Here is a 10,614-nt window from a genome sequence, read left to right on the forward strand (position 1 = left end):
TAGATGGGGAAATGTGACCATGGAGTGCACTTAATCCAAACCATCTGGCTGCCATCTACAATTTCCTAAGAGATTGAAAACATTTATTGGCATCATAGCAGAATAGAACAGCAGAATAAAAAGAGAAAGCTTCTCGCCACCATTTCAAGAGTTGGAGAAAGAGCAGAATATACTGTAAGCATATTGTGTTTTACCAGAGGAGCTTTAAGGGAGTTCAGGTGCCTAAATTAAATAAAACAAAACTCAGTACACCGCCAACATTGGAGGCAAGTCAACCCTTTAATTTCTCCCATTTGTGATACTTAACAATAAACGCACCAAAGCACAGTTTATGGATTATTTCCCCTTCATTCTTCCTCCTCTTGCCAGCACGTTCTGTGTTGAAAGCGAGGGAGCTTCATGATTCATGCCTTGATGCTGCTTCCAGCAGCCTGCCAGTGGCATGGGGCTTCATTAGGAGTCTCGCTCGTATATAAGCACTCCTACAATTCAAGGGAAAGGTTGAAGTTTTGAGGGCTCTTCTACATCTACAACCAATCCCAGCAGTCAATAGGCAAAGGCAGAGTACACCCTGGACACTTTATCCAGCTTTGTCCATCACAGGACAAACAGCCAGGACAAACAACAGTCCTCTGTGTCCAATTAACCTAATCTGTTCACACTCACAACCAAGGTCCTCTGTGTCCAATTAACCTAATCTGGCATGTCTTTACATCGTCTGAGGAAAACAGAATACGCAGTGACAAAACTAGAGCATACGGAGAACCCACCAGATACTACCACGGCTTGAACTGGTGATCGTCTTGCTGTAAGGCAGTGTTTTTCAACCTTGAGGTAGGGACCCTACGTGGGTTTTGCTTTAAGTTCGGGTCACCTGAAATGTCCAATACTTGATAAAATAGATTATATTTACTCATCTAATTATTATTCTAAGATTTAAAGCACACCACACAATCTTTAGCAATGGTATTTTTCACTCGTGAGCACTAATTGAATTGTGTTGCTTCCCATTTTCTTATCTGTGGTAAGATTAAAGGAGAAACACGTTTTGTTTTGTGTTATCATTCAACAGCAGGATTTATTCCACAGATATTTCAACATCCAAAACCTCTGCTGTTAAACTAAAAGCCTTAGCTTTAGTCACAACTTTCATATAATCTGGCCATTTCACAGCAGGGTTTTATAAAACAACAACATCTTAATAACAATAATAAAACATTCTATTATGTTATGTTCATGAAAAACAATAAATGAATGTTTTCACTGAAGAAACTTTCAACTAACAGTTTCTCTAATGTCATGAATTTTCTTTTCAATGTTCTGTTGAACCGACCGTGAATTAAAAACGTTTATTTTGATGAAACACATTTTTGTTTGAGTTGAACTACAGTAACTACATTATTCATACCGTCACTCTATCAATGACGCTGCGCTGTAAATTTGGAACACTGTGTTCCTGGTATTTGCAATAATCCAAAAATATCAATTTATGTGCAAATAAAAGTTATACAACAAATTAAAAATTAATATTGCTTAAACACATTCATTAACAAACATCCGCATACATATAGTGCATCCATTTGTTTTCACTCACTACCATACAGGTCCGCTTAGCATTAGCCACTTAGCATTCACTTCACGTCCTCACTTAACATCCACCCTCTCTCGATAACCGCTTACTTTCGCTCGTATGAACACAGCTAATGACTTCAGTCACATATTCAACTCATTACATGTAGTTTGTACACCTGACTGAGTGTATATTTACTGACCTATAGTGAGAATAAAGGATACACTTTACTGGCGTTACCATCACGGAAGCTGTGTTCGCGTAAATCCCATTCTACCATGCGCCACCTGGTGGCCTAGCATGCGATAGTAATGTATTGGTGTGAGCACAAACGAATGATTAAATGATTTACATTACGTTACAATACATTTAGCAGACGCTTTTATTCAAAGCGATTTACAATTAAAATTATAAAATAAAAATGAATGAATGAATTAAAAATAATGAAATGTATATTGTTTAGTGAATTATTGTAAATTAAATTAGTTAAAATAAATTAAAAACAGTGGAATACATATATTTATTTTAATAATAATTTATATATTCATTATTTTTCATTAATTCATTAAATTTCACAATGAAAATAATAACTAAAGTTGTGTAAAAATATATATTTTAAGGTTAAGGTCAATTATTGTTATAAATGTGTTTTTTTAAGAGAACCACAGTATGTGCAGGCTCAAATCAAACATGAGCAACTCTAAAACTTGTTACTTTTACTCGCAATCATGACAAGTATTCCTGAATATGAAGACAAACTGCCTGTGTAACAAGTTTCTATAATCACATAGTGGTGAGGACTATGGACAGGACTGACCCTGTGTTGTTACAGTGAATAAAGAACATTTTAAGGATCGTACAAGTGTATCTCTCACTTTAAAAAAAAAAATTAAAAAAATTACCGGGTTAGATAATATCCAGGTTTTAGTGTCAATTATCTATCCTAAGAATATCCAGACCCAGTTTGGCGTTAACCTAGTGACGTAAGCCTGATCTAGTGAAGGCTGCGCAGCCACTGAACGTCACCACTCTCCTGTGGTTTTTGTCTTTTAACTGCAACTAAATTACATGACACACGATTATTTTCATTTAGTTGTTCAATCTTTTTTTAACATGCCTATTGATGCATAACTAAATCCAGGCAGACAAATGATGCCAAAGCCGTTTTAATTAATTGACTGTACTGGATATTAGTTCTACTGATTAGAGCAGAATGAGGCCCTGGAGACAAATGTCACTGGGATGTGGCTGTTTATTTTCTCTCTCTCTCTCTCCCTCGCTCTCTGCTGCCCTGACCTCGCAGCATAAACAGGAGACACACATCAGCCAGTTACTGACAGTGTGTTTTCTCTTTGTGATAATTTATAGTCACTAAGCCAGTTACTTTCCTAAAGCCATGACGGTCTGTATTCAGAAATGATAGGTGTGAATGCTGAAGTGCTAGAGGCCCATGCACTTTCCCTTGTCTCCCTGATGTGTTTATCAGCTGCTGTTGTGGAGCAAAACTACAAATCAATAAAGCAATTAGTACATCCCAGCCCTCCACTCTCACCGCACAAGATTTATTGGTTGCGACAGCCTTTGGGGCCCACAGGAAGCTCATCGTTTCTTCGTGGCTGGGTGGATACTGAGAGCCAAAGTGCATGGGCTTGATGCTATCACAGGACCCTGGCAGGCAATCTAAGAAGGGGTGCAATATCAAGGTCTGTTCACATTGTACATGTCAGACAAGCCTGGCCTATTTCACATCTCACTGCAAAGCTTCCAGCTCTGGAGGTTCTTTATTAACCAGCAGAGACTTGTTGATGCATACTAAAAAACTCTCATCTCCCATCCCCAACCCTGACACGCTGTAGAGTACTGCCCACTGAAGACACTCTTCAACTGAATGTAAAAGACAGAACACACTCTGATGTTTGTGTCTAAAAGGAGAAAAAAGCTTGAAGTGAGAAAAAGGGAGAGATTTACTTCGCTTCAGAAGCAAAACTCATGAAATTTATAGAACTCCGAGGTCTGAATATATACTGCTATCTCCAGTGTAGATGAAAAAAAAATTTGACAGGCTAATTTTCTGCAAACATAGTTGTGGTCAAGGGTCTTCATCCACAAATACTCTAGAGTGTAATGCACAGAAGAATCCTGCAGGAAATTCTACTTTCCTAACGTGAAATTGATATATTTGACAATTGAAATATATATATATATATATATATATATATATATATTCACACACGCTAAGAATAATAATTTGTGAGAAAGCAAAGCGAACATTGTGCAATCACAACTTCTCAGCACTGGTAGGGATGAATGAAATTGTTTTTCCTATTTATATATACTGTATATTATATTCTTTATTCAGTATCTTTTTTTGGTTAGATCTAATTATTTTATTTGGTTTTGTGTATGAACTTGTAACCAAAATACTGTTGAAAAAGTTCAAATCAGCAGATATCCAGGATCCAGGAACAGATGAATCCATTTTACATTGATTCTTATGGGGAAATTGTTTCAGTTTTTGACTTTTTCAGTTCAGGAACAAATTAAATGTGTGTGTGTGTGTGTATACATTTATAAACACACAAAATGTATCAAAGCATGTTTTAGATGCCAGTTCTGAATCTTCAAAATCAAAACATCTTTTCAAGAAACTACATATAAAAACTTCAAAACTCTCATACAGTGAAGTTTGAATGATTTGAATGACATCAGTATTTTTCCCATAAAAGTTCCGTCCTCCGATGCTAACACTGATCCCCAACGACACGAGACTCTCCTTCTTATATATTTTAATTAGATTGCTGTGTTTTGAATCAGGGATAGAGAGGAAAACAACAGATTGCCTTTGTTTGTCTGGATCTTGGCAGACGATGACGCCGTGCACCTGAGGATTCTGCCTTGGATGGCGTGTTAATGTTAGACATGCTACTGCCTCTACTGAGAAATCACTGCTGACACAAGCAGAGCTGGATCATTTTCAGGAAGTTCTTTTTAAGTAAAGGACAAATGTTGGCCCTCAGAGCAACCGTTTTAAAAAATATCAATATGTTGGACTCTGGCAAATATTTGTCATTCTTTTTTCTCTTTTCTCAAGAACTATTAGACACAAGAATTTGGAGTTTGCTGCTTTATGTCCCATCTTTGGCACTCACTCTAACATGAGTGTAATAAATGAATAAAAAGACAGTTGAGTCTTGGTTATTTACTTTTTCTTTTACTTTATCTTTTCCTCTCTGCAGCTCGAACCTACAGCGATATCTCCCTTCATTCACAGAGTAGGTGTCAGACTTCTCTATCTGAGGATAACCTCTGAGGGGTCGGGGGAGGGGGTTGTTTTGTTTGTGCAATTCACAATCTCTCCAAACTCCTAGAGGAAGGTTTGGAGAGAAGGGAAGGGAAACAAAACGTTAACACAACATCTAAATTACAACTAACTACGACACTTTAATTCTTTATAATCCCATTACGACCTTCAACGAACAAAACACATTCACGGTTAAAAAGACTATTACACTAACATCTGCCACCAGGACACATCTGAGCAAATTCCACGAGCAGCTGCATTTTCATTTTAGTAGGGCACAGACAGGCTGCTCATGGATTTTCTCTATCCAGTCTCCAAACCTAGAAGTGATGGGATAGTTTACCCTGCAGCCCAGCTTCAACGACTTCATTATTATTTATTATCACGATCAATCAACATATATGTTGCTAATCATTTGACTTTTGTCGACTTGGTCTGGTTTCCGGTCCAGTTCTATGATTTTAATAAAAGTAAATGCTCCGAATTGACCAGCTACATATTCATCCATCCATCCATCCATCCATTTTCATCCACTTATCCGTTACCAGGTCACGGGGGCAGCAGTCGCCATCCACATCACACTGCACCATACCAGCTCCTCTGAACCCCTGAAGGTTCCAGTGCTCTTTCACCTTAGTGGTAATTGTTCTGAATCATATACTTCAGTCAAGTATCATCACTAAAGTCACTGTTATACTAGAATAGGTATAATAACAGTTCTGATTAATTTTGGTTGAAACAGTATAAATGTCAATCTGTCTGATGACTCAACGTTGGTTAACAGGTTGACGGGTTAACAGGTTGACGGGTTAACAGGTTGACGGGTTAACAGCTCGACACGTTTGTCCTTCACTCTGAATTTCAGCTGTAAGAACCAACACTTTTTCAACTGGCTCCTGACTTCCATGGGTTTGAGCACAAGGCAACACTGCAGTCAGACTTTTTATGATACCCCAAGCCACACAGTGCAGATAAATCCCATAAGGACTCAGCTGTATCATAACACTGAAACAGCATACCAGATGCCAGCCTAAAGCTGTGCTGAGCCCTGAGGATGCTGCAGAATGCACCAGGAAGTAGAAGAAAACAAAAAAAGAAAAAATCAATAGCGTGTCATTGTGTTAGCTTAGTAGGGCTAGTCTATAAAGCAGGTGTGGAAGTAAACGTCAATACAATAAAATGAAAATCCATTACCACTGCACTGTATATCTGTACAGGTTCCTGGCAAATATCACCGACTCCCAAACAATGCAGGATAAAACATTGAAACTCAAGAGGAAAATGGAGAAAAATTCAGTAGGAGATGAGATCACAACATACATTTGAACAAATTAACAAACAACAGCTTATTGTAAATGTGGATTTAGTAAAGTAGAGGAATCTGTTCGTGGAACAAACATTGAAGTTTCCAAACTTTGATGCCACGCTCTCCCAAACACCGTGGGTTTATGGCTCAGGACTGTTTCCCCTTTGGAAACCCACAGAAAATGCTACAAAATATTCAGCTCAACTTTTAGAATGTATTTCCTTCCTTTTTTCACTTAAAGTAATTATTATTTGTTATTAATTATTAGTTTAGCATAAGAAAATTATTGAATATATTAACACTAAAAAAAGCAAACCACAAGGTCTACACAGATTATGCCATATACTGTATGTAGTGGCCAAACAAGGTGCGTTCAAATACCATTGGAATTATGGCATTTTATGTGTGTAAAGTTTAGGACAAACGGTTATAAAAAAAAAAAGTTTTAAAAAGATTGATTTTTTTTTTTTTTTTTTGCATTTCAATTTTCTGAGGCCTATAGTACCCCCTGTTGGCTGCCACTTGGAAAAAAGAAAACAGAAAATATATCAAGGATAATAATAAAAAACCAGTTTGCTCATTTGACGACAGCAGAGAGAGACACAAGGGCAAAAAAATCGATGCTTAAATGTTGCAAAACTTGAACTCAAATCTACAGTATATAAAGCAAACATTAAATACTCCCCAAGGCAACGTCAAAGTAAATACAGAGTGTGGAAAAAAATAATAGATACAAGGCTAGTGCTGTTTTTTTCCATTACATTTTAAGAAAATAAATAAAATAAAATCCAATTGACTGAGTTTCAACTAATGGCTGTTTGAAACCGACTAACTCTCAGCATCCCCGTGTTTTGGAAAAATAAGACTAGCAATAGCATTTGACAGCGGGGGGGAAATGTATTATTTATATGTTTTATAGATTTTTGTTGAAAACGAGTTTTCATGCAAAATAATGAAAAACTTTTTTTTCTCTCCTTGCCAGGTTTATGCACCTGACTCTTGATTAAGGTCATTAAAAAGTAAAAGAAACATAGTGATGAAGCTGACTCTTGATTAAGGTCATAAACTAAAAAGTAAAAGAAACATAGTGATGAAAATTATAACCTATGAAAGTGTGAATAAATGAGAGTCTGTTGGCATTGGAGGTCTGATGTTCTCCATGCTAATGCTGCAGTAAAGTGTATATTATTAGTAAACATTTATGCCACATTTCAGGCTTGTACTCACAGGTTTGTTTGAGTAGTGTGGTGCAGCACGGACGCAACTGAAATTTAATTGGACCGGCAAAGAGCTCTCTTCATGGCCTGCTGTTTAATTAGAATCCAAAGCTAGCATTTTCTATTTTAAATTAAGCAAATGGAGTGCAGAAACTTCTTCTGCTTAAATCCAAGGAAGCATGGAGTGACTGATACAGCCCGTTAGGACAACACAGTGACTGAACCAAAGTTTGACAACGTCCACAGGAGAAGCTGACGGACAACACAGTGACTGAACCAATGTTTGACAACGTCCACAGGAGAAGCTGAGTCCTGATTGTCTCTGTATGTGTTTTATATCACACAATACTGTGTTTTTATTAGAGTATTGTGTGAGAGAGAGCCAGAGGCAGGTGAGATTTCATCTGCAAATAAAGACTGAGTTTCCTAATCTATCAGTGTCTGTATCGCCATGACCGCAGGCCGTTGAAGAGTCCAGTGAAGAAGGAAGGTTTACAGAGTAGCCTGATAATGAAAGCTCTGTTTCAAACCCAGAAGTCAATCAGTATTTTAAAATCAGACTAAACAACAAAATGTCTTTATGGGAGGCTGTAGCTCAGTAGCTGTGACATTGTGTCCCAGCCGTAGATAGATGGCTGTAGTGTTGAGTCCTCTGAGTCAGTGGTCCCCAACCCCCGCTCCACAAAACTTACATTATTTAATTATCTGATTCTGAACAACGTTTTATTTTTAAAAATTACCGGATTCTCTCCGCCGCATCTGTCTATGACTCACACTTGATACATGTCTAGATGCTGTCCTCGGGCACACGTCTTAGCTACATCCGCTACCTTCCTAAAAGGTCTGTTCCGGCCGGTAACACATAATACATTGTCGCTAAATTGACACCCCCGAGCTAGCAAAAGGAAGAGAAAACAAACATGGTGCTAATAAAGGTACATACACAGTGGCTTAACGTTTATGATTGTATTTAGAAAATACCAGTTTTTATGCCTGTGGTATCATTTTATTTAGTTGTTTTTATCCGCAACACCTCAAAGACGGGTCCTTGAAAACATTTTCAGACATTTTATCAGTCTGTGGCGCAAAAAAGGTTGGAGACCGCTGCTCTAAGTGGTCATAAGGGGAAGAAATGCTTTATAAAGGAACTACATTGTCAATCAAGTGTAGGTGTCGTCATGGAAACTGTGGGGTATGTATGAGGGGTGTATCTACCTATCCATCTATCTATTAGTTGCGCACTTTTGTAAGAGGCTAAAACTCAACAAGCACTAACACTAACACAGTGGTAACGTCATGATCTAGAATGTTACATATCAAAAATGTCTGACTTATAGTTCGACGCCATAATGGGCAAAAAGTTCCCAATAAACAACGCAAATGAAAAGGAAGTGAATGCAGCACAAACCAATGTGCAGCGTTCTCTAACATGATCTCCAATATGAGTTCAATGCATTGATATGGATCAATGGAGTTTTTTTGTGTGATTACTTTTTATTAGGTTATAAATAATGTGATATCGTCTGCATATGCAGAGAGATTACAGAGATTTCCACCGGGAAAATGCGGGAAAGCATTTTCAGTCTGAGATGCAACTGCATATTGATTTCTTTTACATATTTTTACATATTTTCAATGTTAAAGAAAATATTGTGAGGCATAAATGTCTTTAATTCATGTTATCCTTCTTCCTCTGGGTCTCGACCCCAGGACCTTGGTGTAAGCAGGCGTGATAACCGCCACACTATGGAACCACTAGAAAAAATAAGCGAGCACTGCACCGTTTGAGCTAATCCCCCTGACTAAAGCAGGGCATTAGCAGGGAATCGACCCCTGGCCTCCCGCGTGGCAGGCAAGAATTCTCACCGAGCAACCAATGTCCCCACTATCTATTATTGTTTACAGCAGCTGCTTAAAGCAAATACTTAGAGCAACTGATACATTTTCGAAAAAAATATCTGTAAAAAGTCACAACCTATGCGTTCCCTACTGAGGTAAAATATAAAATATGTGTTTTCTCTTTCTTCCGTGAGAGTGCCCGCTAGGAGTCCTTGTCATGGGGCAGCTAGACCCTAGTGGGGGCAGTGCTCTGGGGGTGGGGGAGAAGACCACTGTCACCCAACGATGGTCTGAAATCCCTATATTTATTGTGTTGCAAGAATGAGTCCTGTTAAGCTTCGACCTGCCCAGCTTCAAGCATTTCACCCTTCAATCAGTGACCAACAGCCGTGTGCTGTGCCTGACTGCAGGGTGAAACCTCCTCCACACATCAGTGAGGACACAATTTGGGGTCAGTCCAGGCAGAGCGGGGGGGGGGGGCTTTCTCTCCTATTATTCTGTGTTGGCTGTGGATTGCAGTGCCCGTCTGCCCTGACCACAATCACCTAATTATCCAATTTGTCTTTTTTGTTTCATGATCGACCTCAGACCCTAATCACAAATGTGTCCATGCAAGCATTAATGAAGATAAACAGTATTTTTCTGATGCTAGCTGCTAATGGAGAAAGTGAGGGCAGGAAAGAACAGGAGCTGCTACTTCAGCTCCCCTGCAGGCCACATGGCTGAAGTACACATTAGCCAGGCTTAGGCAAACTAAGGCCCAAATTATGTTATTATTTTCTATTTTCATTACATTTCTGCCTTTCCCCTGCAAGGCTCGCATTTCCCCAAAAGATGACAGACAAGGCTGAAAGCATTTTAACATTTTGGTCCTGACCCGGCACCCATCAAATTTTGGGAGCCACTGTGGCCCGCGAGTCAAAAAGTTTTACCCATGTCTGCCTTTAGCTCATCCTTGAGCTCAGTCTCTGTGCCCCAATGGTTTTGACCTTCCTTTAAGAAGTGTATGTCTAACTTCTTGATCCTTGTTATATTTGTACAGTCCTAAACACGTTCGATAGTCAATAGTCTAAGGACAGCAAAGGATGTCAGCTTGAGGTCAAATGTCATGTATAAATGTACTAAACAAATGGTACACATCTGAGGGAGGTATCTGACACTTACAACATCTAACATTTAAACCTTTAAATTTAGCACCAATGTCACTAACATCATCCACAAAACGGCCACAAAAGTGTATTTTTATATTTGTTATGCATACTTCTATGAATGTATTTACAATGAACCAATGCAGCGGTTGGAGGGGAAAGAGGCTATACATGGTGTCCTTAAGAGACAGAAAGGCCTAAGAAATAAAATGTATTATATATATATATATATA

General features: G+C 38.4%; 1 long non-coding RNA gene across 1 annotated transcript; it reads right to left on the reverse strand.

Annotated features, from left to right (window-relative positions):
• Positions 1-260: 260 nt before the first annotated feature.
• On the reverse strand, positions 261-1,836 carry LOC107988701 (uncharacterized). Its single transcript, XR_001760193.1, has 2 exons — positions 1,773-1,836; positions 261-482 (listed from the first exon to the last, which is right to left on the reverse strand). It is a non-coding gene; the product is annotated as an uncharacterized LOC107988701 (long non-coding RNA).
• Between the last annotated feature and the right edge of the window lie 8,778 nt (positions 1,837-10,614).

The sequence above is a fragment of the Cynoglossus semilaevis genome, chromosome 1 (genome assembly GCF_000523025.1).
Source record: "Cynoglossus semilaevis isolate Cse_v1.0 chromosome 1, Cse_v1.0, whole genome shotgun sequence".
NCBI lineage: Eukaryota > Metazoa > Chordata > Actinopteri > Pleuronectiformes > Cynoglossidae > Cynoglossus > Cynoglossus semilaevis.